Genomic DNA, 13,696 nt, shown 5'->3' with positions numbered 1-13,696 from the left:
TTAAATAAATATAATAAAAGTTAAGTTATGTATATGAATCAATTATGCTCCGATATGTAGCTAGTACTATCATTAAATGGGTCCATAATACTAACTTTTTGGTTGATAAAATGTATACTAACTTCAATGCCATTTTATTCCTAAAGGTTAAATAATAAAGTTCAAAGAGTTGAGTAGAAAATTTGATCCCTATAAATAAAATCCAAATTTTCTAGCAGTCTATTACAAACATTATTCAATTTTATTATTTTCAAAAACAATATCTTCACTCTTTTTCCATAAATTATAATCATTAGATAACTTTAGCTTACACTTTATATAAAAGTGATTTGCATCATTATTCCATACAATATGGATCTTATTAAAAATATTTAATTTATAACTATACCACTCGTTTGGTTCATTTGATAGGATTGGGTTGCAACGAGAAATTGAATGATATATTAATTAATTCCATCTGTCATTCTATATTGTTTGGTTTGAGGTATTATATTTGTGATATGTCCTGTGAAAATATAATATAGTATTTGATTGAAAGGATTATAAAGTATAATTAAATGAAAAAAAACTATTAAGAGTACCATTTTCCAAGTTATTTTTATTTTTATATTACAACTTTTAATGATTAAAAAAATCTCTAAATTATTTATTGAAATAAAATTAATTTTTGGATCAATATTTTATTATTTTTCTATATTCATCAGAAGTTCTAATACACATTTAATTTTCCAACTAATCAAAACTCATATTTTTTGAAAGTTCCAAAAAAAAAATAAAGTAATATTTTTTTTATATTTTATTATCTAATTATTATAATTTAAAATATGATCTTTTTTAATAATTTAGGAAAAGAAAGAACTCTGATGGTTGTTTCAGACGAATTATCTCGTATGGTTCGTCGAGAAAAGAAATAAATGGAAAGAAAAAGGGAGGAAGAGGGGAGAAGAGTAAAGACGGGAACAGAGAGAGAGAGAGAGAGAGAGAGAGAGAGAGTATGGAAAGTGGAAGAGCAAATAAGAAAACATATTTTTAATACATGTTTATAATAATTGGTGGGATTGTGTATCCCATCTAAGAAATTGGATCGATTATCCCATAAATTCTTATAACACCGGGCACTGCATCAATACCGGACTATAATAATATCAACCAAACATATGATATACATGATAAGTAATCTAATCACGCCTAATCACGAACTAAACAGGGCTAGGGGTGTAATCGAGTCGAGCTCGATCTTTTTTGGTGAGCTCGAGCTCGAGCTCAAGCCCGACTTTGAGTGGTACAGTTCGAGCTCGAGCTTGAATCTTACCTAATCAGCTCGATGAGCTCTTATAGAGATAAATCTACAAGGATTTAAGAAAAGACCGAATTCAAAAAAAAGTCCAGATATGAATAAGTGGCGTTATTAGGCATATGCGTATGATTGTCACTACGCAACCACTCAGGGACATCTTTGAGGTCTTGTGAGGAACTAAGGAGGTAGTGTAGAGATGGATATGGAGAGATGATATTGGAATGGGTATAGAGATATTCATTTTCAATATATAGTTAAGAGTCTCTTATTTAAAGTTGGTTATGTTGTTTGGCTGAATTAAAGGTTGTCATTAGAAAGGGTTTTAAATGGGATACAACGTGTTTTGAAAGAAGTTGGATGGGTTGCGCTTTATGAAACTGTAAAGATATTGTTTGGAGAAAGTTTACATCGAAAAGTTGGATAGGGCGCTTAGCATTGTCAAGCTTATAGTCATATTTTAATAACAATGGGACTGTTGTACAAGCATGAAAGGCGAGATCTCATTACAAACCTAAACACGTTGCGATTGGATCGCATTGCATCGATACCAAAAATAAAGAAAACTTGTTAACCTAGCCCATTGGATTGTCCATATGCTACATTTTGAGAAGATGTGTAAGTATATGTTGTTGAAATGGGTGACTAAAAGCCAATTGGATTGGTTGTTTGCCATTTTTTAATCTTTATCAAATAATATTAAGTTGATGAATACAGTAAGAATTCATCAAGTTGGCTGTGCGTTTCGTTGTGCTTTCCACGGATATTGAATGGATTTCAATGTCACAATGAGATGACTACAGATTGAAAGATGAAACCCATGGAATTGGACTGTGCATAGGTTTGGCAGCTATGAAACTAACTCCTAAGGGTTGGTCTGAAACGTTCCAAGTCAAAAACCTCGAGATAGGGCATCGAAGGTCCTACAGAGACTTGCAATAAGTATTGCATCCGTTTTATTGGTAGGGAACATGGGTTCTCTATGTAGTTTTAGTGGGTTTGTTGGCAAAATAGTCAACTGACTGAACTGACTTGCGGGAATCATCGTATGGAATCCTCTTAAGGCTTGATCAGTATCACTAGGATTCCTGATTCCGATAGTACGATATTAGTCCTCGGACTTGATGATTCATGGCAGTCACGTATCTACGAAAAACTGTATTTTGGATATGGCGTGCGGTGGCCATGTCGTGAGACATGGTCATCACAATCTTTATCCAGTGCAATCGGAGTATGTAGCTAGGACAATAAATTACAAGAGATTATCTATACCCTTTTAGTATATGACAGAGAGTTCTCCTATGTGCTCTGAGATAGTTTAGATTCTCCTATGTGCGATTGATTGATCATGATAGATTTCCTAGATCAGATTAGTACAGTAAACACGTCTCGAGTATCAAGCATAGTTGTCTAGTCGAGAATGAGAACCGACGCCCGATTCCATGTCCTAGACTAAGGTTGGGAGGCAGTTCACAATAGGATCGTACTCGCCTATTGTATTCGGAGCCTAAATGCTCACGCCATATTTCACCTAGTCTCTAGTGCCATGGACTGTTGCTAGACGGCCACCCATGGTAACGGGCTATTTTCGGTTATGGGCTAATTAAAAATAATTAATTAAATTACGTTTAATTAATTATGTTGGTCACATACAGCCATATCTAGCTGAGAGTGAATCTAAAAAGTCACCCTACCACTATAATGGGATGGAATTAATTCTAGAGGATTCGGATTAATTTAATTAGATTAAATTAATCTTTGAAGAGAATAAATAATTGGATCATTTATTTAGACAATCCATTGGATGGATGACTTGAAGTTTAAATTAATCGGATTAATTAGAATTTCAAGTTAGCCATTAAAATTAATTTGATTAATTTTATTGGGCTTGATCTGATTTATAAATTGGATTTATAAATTGAAAGAGACATAAGGACTTGGATCCTTTTAATTGGATCAAAGGATATTTTAATGTTGGGCTTATAAATTTTACTAAGTTTGATTTAAAGTGTATTAGACGTGAAATTGATTTAATTTTAATTAATAAAGTCCGGTCCATTAAAATGCATGCCGAAACCTTGGTTGGATCTTAACTAGGTCAAGGAGTGTGTGTGTAGTGACATGGACGAATTTGAGGGCTTAGACTCATCGAAATATGTCTTTGTGGCTAGGTTTTGGTTGGTTGGAGTCTAATTAGGTTTGGACTCGTGTATATACTTGACTAGGTCATATATATACATTTTCCAACCCTAACCAACTTCAATACTCTCCAAAACACCTTAATTTCGGCTGCACACATACCAAGCACGAAATTCTCTCTTGTTCACTCTCCCAAAAACTCTCTCAAGATATTAGAGATAGAAAGAGACGAAGGATCAAACGTTAATTAATAACGTTGTTGATTCTTTGCACTTTTGTAGAGGTTTTGATTGTACGAAATCTCCAAATCGTTTAGCGATGGTGTGTTATTCTTTATAGGATCTCCAGATTGAGATCTTGCCGTAGACGGATCCAGAAACAGAAATAGAGAGGATTCAACGCTTGTAATCGAAAAAAAAAGACGACGAGGGTAAATTTCAATTACTTTTATGCTTCTCGTTTTCTCTTGCAATTTGCTATGGCCTTTGATTTTTTTATTTTACATCGAACTTCCGAAAACAAATCAAGGGTACACTCTTTGATCGGGATTTTATTGCTTGTTTTAATCGTATTTTTTTTTTTTTTTTTTTTTTTTTGCGCTTCCACCACACTTGCCGGTCGATCCACTCCCTTTACATGTGGGTAATTGGTTTTTGAACAAGAGAAAATTATTGGAATTGGTGATCGGCATGCCAATATATTGGCTCCTGTCATCTATAGAGGACAATCTAATTAAATATAGTATTAATATAATGAATATGGTAAAACTAATTTGGCCTAATTTTTCATGTTTATTATTTAGTTGCATTTATTATATGTCACAAACAAAGCCAACAATCCTTAATGACAAATGAAATTGCGTCATGCATATAATGGTGTCCACGAAATCAACTTCCAAGGGTTTGGAATGTTCCAAGTCGTGAACCCCAAGAATAGACATTGAGTATTCTATTCATACTTGCATTGATGAACGTATCCATATGATGGGTGTCACGTTTTATTGACGACAGACATGAGATGTCTCTACGTTATTGGAAAGTGGTTGAAGAAGTGGCATGATCAGTATGACTAAACTCCTCGGCTTTGACAGTAAGTGATTTAGTCCTACGACTTAAGGATTCACAGCTCATGCATGGGGTGGTTGCATTTTGATCTTGGCAAAAGGTTACTATATATTGACGTGATCTTTGACATGATCACTATAACCTCTGTGGCAGTGTAGTCGAAACGCAATTAATGGGTTTGACAACAAAAGGTTCACCTATCATGAGATGACGACAATCTCCTATGTTCTCTTAGATGTGTATGGTCTTAACAGTCGATCAAATAGGAAAGGGGTCTCCTATGTTGATTGATGGAGTGACTTGGATTAGAGTTAATACACGGTTGTGTTATCCAGGATAAGAATTGATATCTAATTCCATATCCTAGACTAAGATTGGAAAATGACAAATGAAAAGACCGTATCCGTATGTACTCGAAAGCCTATAGGTTCAACCAATCTTCACAAGTTCTCTGGTGCCATGGACCGTTGCTAGATGGTCGCCCATGTTAAAGGCTACTCCTGGAATAAATATTAGTCAGAAGTGATTAATTAAATGTAATTTAACTAATCTAGTGCAAAAAAATTTGCTATTTAAATTGTATATTGACACAAGCTCAAATTTAACTATAAGTGGACCTATAGAGTCACATGCTAATCAATACGGATTTATTGAAATTTATTATGAATTAATTCTTAAAGAAAATAATTAATTTCAATTGTTCAAATTAATTCTAAAGTTCAAATGACATGATCATTTCAAATAGAGAGCCCAAGTTTAAATTAATAAGATTAACTAAAATTGGATTGTTTTTTCAATTAAATTAATAAGATTGGTTCATTTGGATTGGACTCAATTAATTAATTGAGTTGGGCTTAATTGATTTAATGTCATTAATAAATCCGGATTGGATCTTTAATTAAATAGATTGGTTTGTTGGTCTAATTAAATATTGTTCAGCTTGAACTAATTTAATTGTAAAATCATAACAAGCCCAAGCTCAAATTTTTCAAGCCCATAAATACAAGTGAAGGGGAGATGAGCCGAAGTGGTGGCCGAGTTGGGCTTCTCCATGAGCGGGTAGTTGTGTTAGCGTATTGTTTTGTGAAATAATTGAACCCTCCTCAATCTTTCTCTCCTCTCTGTGGCCTTCCAACACTCTTTGTCCCTTTCCAGAATTCTTCACTTATTCTTCTTGTAAAAGTTACAGATAAAGAACATAAAAATGAAATAACTAAGCTAATCAATAGTATTTGTTGTTTCGATTTTCTTTTATTATTGTATACATTGAGTTCTAGCATACGAATCCCGTTGTGTGGTGTGGATGAACTAGAGAGAATTTACTTTAATCCTTGCGTGAAAATTTGAAAAATATAATAGCTGTTGGAAACGAACTACAAAGGTTTAGTTCGTTTTTACGTTTTTGGTACCTTTACCGTTTTCTAAATCTAAAAACACGTATTTATCTCATTTTAATTAGACTTGAACACCTAGGATTAGGGAGTTGAGTTTTACATGATCGAATTTTATTTCCATATTTTATTTAAATTTCATTTGCATTTACGATTTCGCATTACTGAACCTTACACTCTGAAGCTTAAGTCATCAATTGATCAATGAGAAATAAAATAGAAAAACCTGAATAAATATGAGATCGTGATAAAATAATTGGTGTAATGGAGTGTGGAATGCTTGAACACAGTATTTGGAGCTGAAATATGAGTATAGAATGTAGAAACACGATAGACTGCTCATATTCTTGCTGTTCAAGAGAGAAAGTGTGCTTTCCTTAAATTTTTATTTATAGAGAAATTTGGTAGATATTTTTCGATTAGATATGGGTACCTAAATAGAATCCCCAGATGTTGCCTTCGAAATGATAGCTTTTGTACTTGATTTCAAGTTATCTTATGTGAGATATGACTGTTTGAAGAGTCTTTCTAGTCAACCGTGAAAGTAAAGCTAGCATCTATTACTTGATGCTTTGTCCAGTTGGTTCCTACTGATATATGAGATCCTAGTTGGCGATATTTTAGGATGACATGGTGTACAATTCAGACGACATGGTGGTCTTGTTATTTTGTAATTGAGCTTAGTTTATGGACTTTTCTGCATCAGTAGGACGACAAAACTAGGTTGAGGCCCTTGTTGTCTGATGGTGGGTCTGGGCATGCTGGGCTACACGAACTTGTTTTTGCCATTGGGCTTGAAAAATAAAAACTGTAGACATAAAAAATTGTATGTATAATATTTTTTTAAAAAACGTTATACACATATAAGCATTTGGATATATAAAAACATAAAATGCAGGAGAAATTACAGCTACCTCCTATAATTTTTGATATAATTATGAAAATTTTCTCATCATTTGGAAAATTACAACCCACCTCAAATAAAAATTAATTATGTAGCCCTTAGATGGTGAGGTGGACATTACCACTTCACCTTACTTGATTATCCTTCTTAACAAAAATTATTTGAAAAAATTACAAAAAAATTGGGGTTTGATAAAATAAATAATCCATAAGGCATATTAGTCCATTAAAATATTTTAAAATTCTAAAAAATATATAAAATCATTATTCATAATCCAAAATGATATTTTGGTCAGTTAATCAAGAAAATTGGATGAAAACCTAACAGGGGCTAACAAAATGCGCTCGTTGTTTGATGGACATTAAAGTCAAGATGATTTTATAATTTTTCCGTCAATAATGAGGTATTTGTAATAATTCTAAACCTTAGGAAGGATAGCTATAATTTACCCCCAAATATAAAATATGTCCAATTATTGAACAACTATACAAAAAGCATAAGGATTGAATAGAGCTTTTTCAAGTTTCTATAGTAATTAAAATAGTTATATATTTTCAGTAGGATTTGTTTTAAATAAAAAATTACAATTTAAATTCTTTTATAGGAGAATTGTAATAAAATATTTTAATGGGGCTAAATGATAAGAGCATTTTCCTCTTAAAAATTATAGCCAGTAGGGTGAATTGTGCAGACAAATCAAAAGTCGTGTTTGTGACCACTCATCGAATTGAGTTGGGCATTTACAGACACTGAGAAAGATGTTGGTAAGATATGGACAGCATATTCGGAAACAAGAGCACAGACGTTGCACTGATATTGGGAGAAGACTGTAAGCATTTCGGACCATTATCATCACTGTAACGTACCCAAGAAACTCGGTGCATCTATCTTCAACTGGAAGTAATATTCCTGTGAGTGGACCCTCTTGCATGATGAGTGGAAGCGTCAACTCTCAGTATGTGAGATTTGTCAACCATGCTCGTGATTTAAGTGGCTCTCAATCCTGTTTCGGATAAATGTATATTTTGAGTTAAGTGATTATATATGGGTGTGAGCACGAAAAATATAGTGTTTGAAAATTAAAATACCAATTAATAGTTACGAATATATATTTGAAACTGAAAATGGGCAATAATCTCTGTTTAATTCGCTGGTTTCTCTATGTTAAATCTATCAATGAAAACTCTCAAGGTTTCATCATCCTTCCGTCTGATGGTGAATAAATATGTTGCCGATCTTTTAGATTCTTCTTGCTGGAAAAGTGATGCAAAAACATTTGGCCAATTGGTCATAGGAGACCACAATAGCGAGAACTAACGAACTGAACCACTCTTGTGCTCTTTCGTTTAGGGTGGTAACAAAATTTGACAGTAAAGAGCGTCTGATAGTCCATACAGTTGCAGGAAATTATTGTGGGCTGTCAAGTGCTCTTTAAGGTCCATTTCGCTATGGTATTTCGATAAGGATGGAATCTTTACGTTAGAGTCCAAGGTTTCTGCTAAGATCTGAGGGATAAAAGGTGACCTTGTTATGACAACAACATTATCAATTTCTAAATGTGCTGCTAGGCCCATTTCGATGGGTCCTTTCAGCTCCTCCGTTCTCCTACTGACTTGATCGTCGGAGAGCCATCGGCAGAGTTCCTTTCGACTTAGCTCTAACATGTTTCTCTCTTGCAGATCCACCTTGATTGCACATCATCTAGTGGACACTTGTTTCTGAGACCTTCCACTCAATAGCAAATTTCTTAACTATTTCCACAATACAACATTCTTGGAATTTGCCATTTCACACGCCAAAGCTCAAGTGTTCTCATAAACGGCGCCAATAACGCATACTAAAAATTCAACCACACCACGAGGATCAAAGGATCTACAAAAAAATTCTAAGATTATCAAAGGAATAACCTTGCAAAATAGAGGTTAGCACTTTGATGCTTGAGTTAGTAACAATTTACAAATAAAGAAAAGGTAAAACTTGGAATAAAGTGAGAATAATGGTATAAAATAGTGAAAGGTGTATATATTCATGTGGACTGTATATATTCATGTGGACTGTGTGCCTTTCTTCCTACTGATGGCTGTATTCGTCCTGCTAGTGGACCCTTATCAATGCTGCTGATAAGCCGGTTAGACACTTAGTCGGCTCCGCTAGTATGCCTAGTTTGTGGACTTGGTCCAATAACTGTAGGGGGCATCATCATGTAAAATTATGATAAATATCGATTAACCATGATGAAAACTTAAATTTTACATTAATTATATTGGACTACAGTAGATAGTATTGATCTATTATAATTTTTAAAATATAGTCATTTATATTATCATGAATTAATATATATTTATGTAGTGAAACATAGTTCACTTTCTTTATTAGAGAATATACAAATTACATAACAAACAAAAACTCATACAATTAGCTATTTATCCATAAGTACATTTAGAATTAATCAAATAAATCGTAATCGTGTAAACTAAAGCGAATGTCTGAGATGGGACTAATCAAATAAAGACATTAACTATGAATATTGAATCTACCATAAGTAAACTTGTCGGCACAAATTACGATTTGCATGTTCATAGATTATAAAATTGTTAACATTATGAAAAAAAAAAACAGATCAAACTTTAGCACTAATAATACCAACATTTTTGTAAGGTATTTGGAGTGAGAGTCCAAAGTGGGGATATCCCATTCATAATTGGAGCAATCACATGCAACTTCTACGGTGCCCCCACATATTGTCAGACACTATTTGCCAAACACAGCTCCAGAGCTGAGCTTGACCTCACTACGTACGTCCGCCTGTCTAATTCGTCTGCATTCCTTTCTTTCATAATAATATAGACAACTATGTCTGGTCGAACATCTGGTCTGGATGTGGAATGGGGGGAAAAGTTCCACAAATATAATTAACTTCATTTGCTTTTCTCCTAATCTCATTTACATACCAAATCTAGAATGTATTCTATACGAATATGCTTGCAAAGGATGTATATTAGGTTAGTCTAAAGTTTGGTATATTTATAAATATTTTTTATGTTTGAGAAATAATTAATATTTTTTTAAATAAAAAATGATTATATAGTTTGTAAACGATGAGATAGAAATTACCGTCTTATTCTTGCTGAATTTTCTTTTTCTTCAAAAACACTTGAAAAAATGTAAAAAGAAAAAAATGCAAGCAATTTCCCATAATATTGCAAATAAACAAATTATCGCCTTATGGGGAAGAAAATAGCAATTTATCTTGTGTCTTTTAAAATGCAACAATTTATCTTTCTATATTTTTCAAAATGAAGCAATTTTTACTTTAAAAAGTACAGGGGGTAAATTGCTATTTTTTTATCATAGGGAAATAATTTGCTCATTTGCAATATCATAGGTGGTGAATTGCATTAAGGCCAAATGTAGAGTGAGTAATGTAAAAATATATAAATTTATAATTCATATTTCGAAAGTGCATTTTGGTCATTTCACCGTAAAATATGGATACTAGTGGAGGTTAACGGAATTGGTTCGTTCTTAGACGAACATTAAAATGAGGGATAGTATTTATAATTTCCTAAACAGTAAAAAAGTATTCATAATTATGTTAAATTTTAAAAGAAAAAATGTTAAATTTACCTTTATAAAATTAGTATTTTCGATGAGTAGCATAAACAAAGAGTTAAATATAATGATTGAGCAAAAAATTCAACATAAGAAATTTCATACAAACATGAATAAAAATAAAAAATAAAAAAGCAACTCGTGCTAAAGGAAAAAGTTTCAAATGTAAGAAAGATAGACAAATCCTACATAGTTTATGAAAAAGCAAATGATCACTCTAAATCTGCAATCTAATCATCCGATTCTACATGGTTTTTTTCATTTTCCTCTCCAACACTATCATCATCATCGTCATCATTCCCATGATCATTAGATTTTCTGTATCGATCAGTCTCGTTTTCATCAAAGTTTTTCTTTTGATCTTCTTAATCAATGTATAAGATGAAAACGTTGTACAATAGATGAAGTAGATACTTTATTGGTGCTTTTGAGCAAGAAAAAGATAGAGCATAAGCAATAGAAATTCAAAGATTAAAGAAGAACACGTTTTCAATATTCTTAGAACTCAAAATTGAAACAAAATATTTTATTATTGAATGAATTTTTATAACAGAATTTGCAGATATTTAAAACAAGAAATTGTAATCTAAGTAAATATGTTTGAAAATAGGCTAAATTTTGAACTATCTCATAATCCCTCCGAAATTGGTTGAAAAATACCTTAACATCCAACAATAATTTGGTAAAATATCAGGCCCAAGTGGGAACTATGAAAATTATGAAAACTAACTAAAGTCAACTAAAATATAAAATAATCTAAAGAAATGTCGGGACAATGGTCGAAAAAGGAAAATTTCGCGACGGACAGTGGCCTCTCATAACGCGACCGAAACGATAGGTAGATCACCTCATAACTCTTTCCGGATCAAAATTTCTTGCCGTTTGAAGTTTTATTGTTAAAGTCCGCAACTAAAACATTACAATTTTAATTTCTGCTTATCCAAATGCGACAAACGTACATCCATCTTTTATTCTACATCAATATTATTGATGTGCTACCCCTTAATTCTTTTTGACAATAGATAAAAAATAATATGCCTTTTCGTGGTCCACAACAGCTCATACAATATCACCTCAAGTTAATTCATAATCCTCAAATACATTAGGATTCTCTTTATCAATGTCAAGATTCATCTCCCTCACAATTATTGATTGCTCTCATCTATTTAAGAGAATATGGTCTATCATGTCACTTCTCTTTTCCGCTTTACATCATTAAATACCTAAGTAATTTTTGGAAAATAAGATAAGAAAGTTAGTCTTTGTTCTTTCATCAATTATAAACTTTGAGGAATGCCTGTTCTGGTTGTGTATAATTCACCTTCAACATTTTGGATTTCTTATAAATCATATTTCATTAGAACATATATATATATGGGGAAATTTCATATAAGCCCCTGTATTTTAATTTTTTAGTTAAAAACTCCCTGTATTAATTTTATAGAAAAAAATCTTGTGTATTTTAAAATAATGCACATTTTCCTCTTCCGTTAATTAGGGTTAATTGTGTTAAATTTTTTAAAAACTTGATAGTTATGCCTTTGTGATGATAGCCACTAATTTTCACTATATAAGAATGAACGATTCACATTTTAAATTATTTTAAATATATATTTTATATTATATATATATAGGGGCGGCAACGAGGCAGGTTTGGGTAGACCCGAGACCCGGCCCGGTTATTTTTAAACCTCGGCCCTCTCCACGCTGGTATAAAATTCGTCGGGGAGGGTCTACCGGATTATTTTTATTTTTTTTTGGTTTATATATAAAAAAGAAAATTTAAAGTTATCAATTACAAATAAAATTGTTCATGGCCTAACACCAATATTCAAGTTTAAAACATAAATTTCTCAAGTATAAATATTATTCATAAAAATAATCCAAAAAATTTATAAAAATTATACATTACTAACAACTTGTTCATTTTCGTCCTTGTTAAGCATTGTGGGATAATTTTTTAATTTATCAATTATTAAACAAATACCTAACAATAAACAAATAAAATGATATAATATTTTTTTAGTATTTACTCTATCAAAATAAAGTAAAATAACATATTATATATATATATATATATATATATATATTAAATAATTAAATTGGGGTAGGTTTGGGGGCGGGTCCTTAAGCACTCGGGGGCTGCTACCGGCCCCACTTGTAATATTTTGGACTGGGACCCAGAACCACCCCTAATGGGCGGGTTTTGTAGGGTCCAGGTTCAATTGTCATCCCTATACATATAGTTATGTATATATATATATGCATATCTATATATATGTACATTTATATATCTAAATAATATAGTTATACATAATATATGTATATATATATTATAAGGCGGCGACGAACCAGTCTCTGGACGACGGCGAGGTTGCCCAGTCTTCTAAGCGACCTTGTCGTCGCCTCTGCAGGTAAAGCGGGCGACGAAAATGTGGGCAAAAACTCGCCGTCGTCACTCGATCTGGGTGATGGAGATCATCTGGGCCACCCCCGTCCCCCAAATCCATGGCGAGGCGGTGGGGGAAGGCGGTGAATCTGGCCGGAAATGTGAGGAAGACGATGTTTTACTCTTTTTATTAAATTTATATAAATTCCAAATATAAATATATACATATAAAAAAATAATCTGAATTAGAAAATTTTATTTTTTGAAAACTAAGTAAAAATAATTTAATTTTTCAAAATTTAAAAATAATAATAAACTATTAAATTTTTATTTTCAAAATCTGGTAATTGTAATTAAACTTTCATCAGCCATTTGCAATGAGCGTATTTATAATATTGACAAAAAAATAATTGCTTACAGATTTTGTGACGGAACACTGTGGCAATAATGGGATGTAGTTTGTCAAAATCTTCCTTTTGCGAGTTGAAGAAGTTTTAGCATCTCAAGTTTAGAGAAGATTGTGGCCGGCTCAAATCCGTCGCAATTTTTTCTTTTATTTTTTTAATTTTCAATAGTGACGAATTTTATTTTTTTAATTAAATTGCTGTTATTAAGAATATTAATACAAAGTGCAATAAATATTATATTTAATGCATTGCAAAAAAATAAATACAAAAGTAATGTGTACATGAAAACATTATTATTAAAATTTATTTAATTTACATAAATAGACACTAAAATCCTAATCTAGGACTATAGCCTCCTGACCATCACGAGGAGGCAATTGGGTTGGGTGCCAGGTCTTCTACATCTTGGTGAGTTAGCGGTTGATCGCTTGAGGTGGCTGCAGTCTTTGATGGAGGCCCATCATGTGGCCAAGGTACCTCTAGGTACTATATCATA

The sequence above is a fragment of the Sesamum indicum genome, linkage group LG10, assembly GCF_026168435.1.
Source record: "Sesamum indicum cultivar Baizhima isolate 11 linkage group LG10, ASM2616843v1, whole genome shotgun sequence".
In the NCBI taxonomy this organism is placed as follows: Eukaryota; Viridiplantae; Streptophyta; class Magnoliopsida; order Lamiales; family Pedaliaceae; genus Sesamum; species Sesamum indicum.
This window is presented reverse-complemented; position numbering follows the sequence as displayed.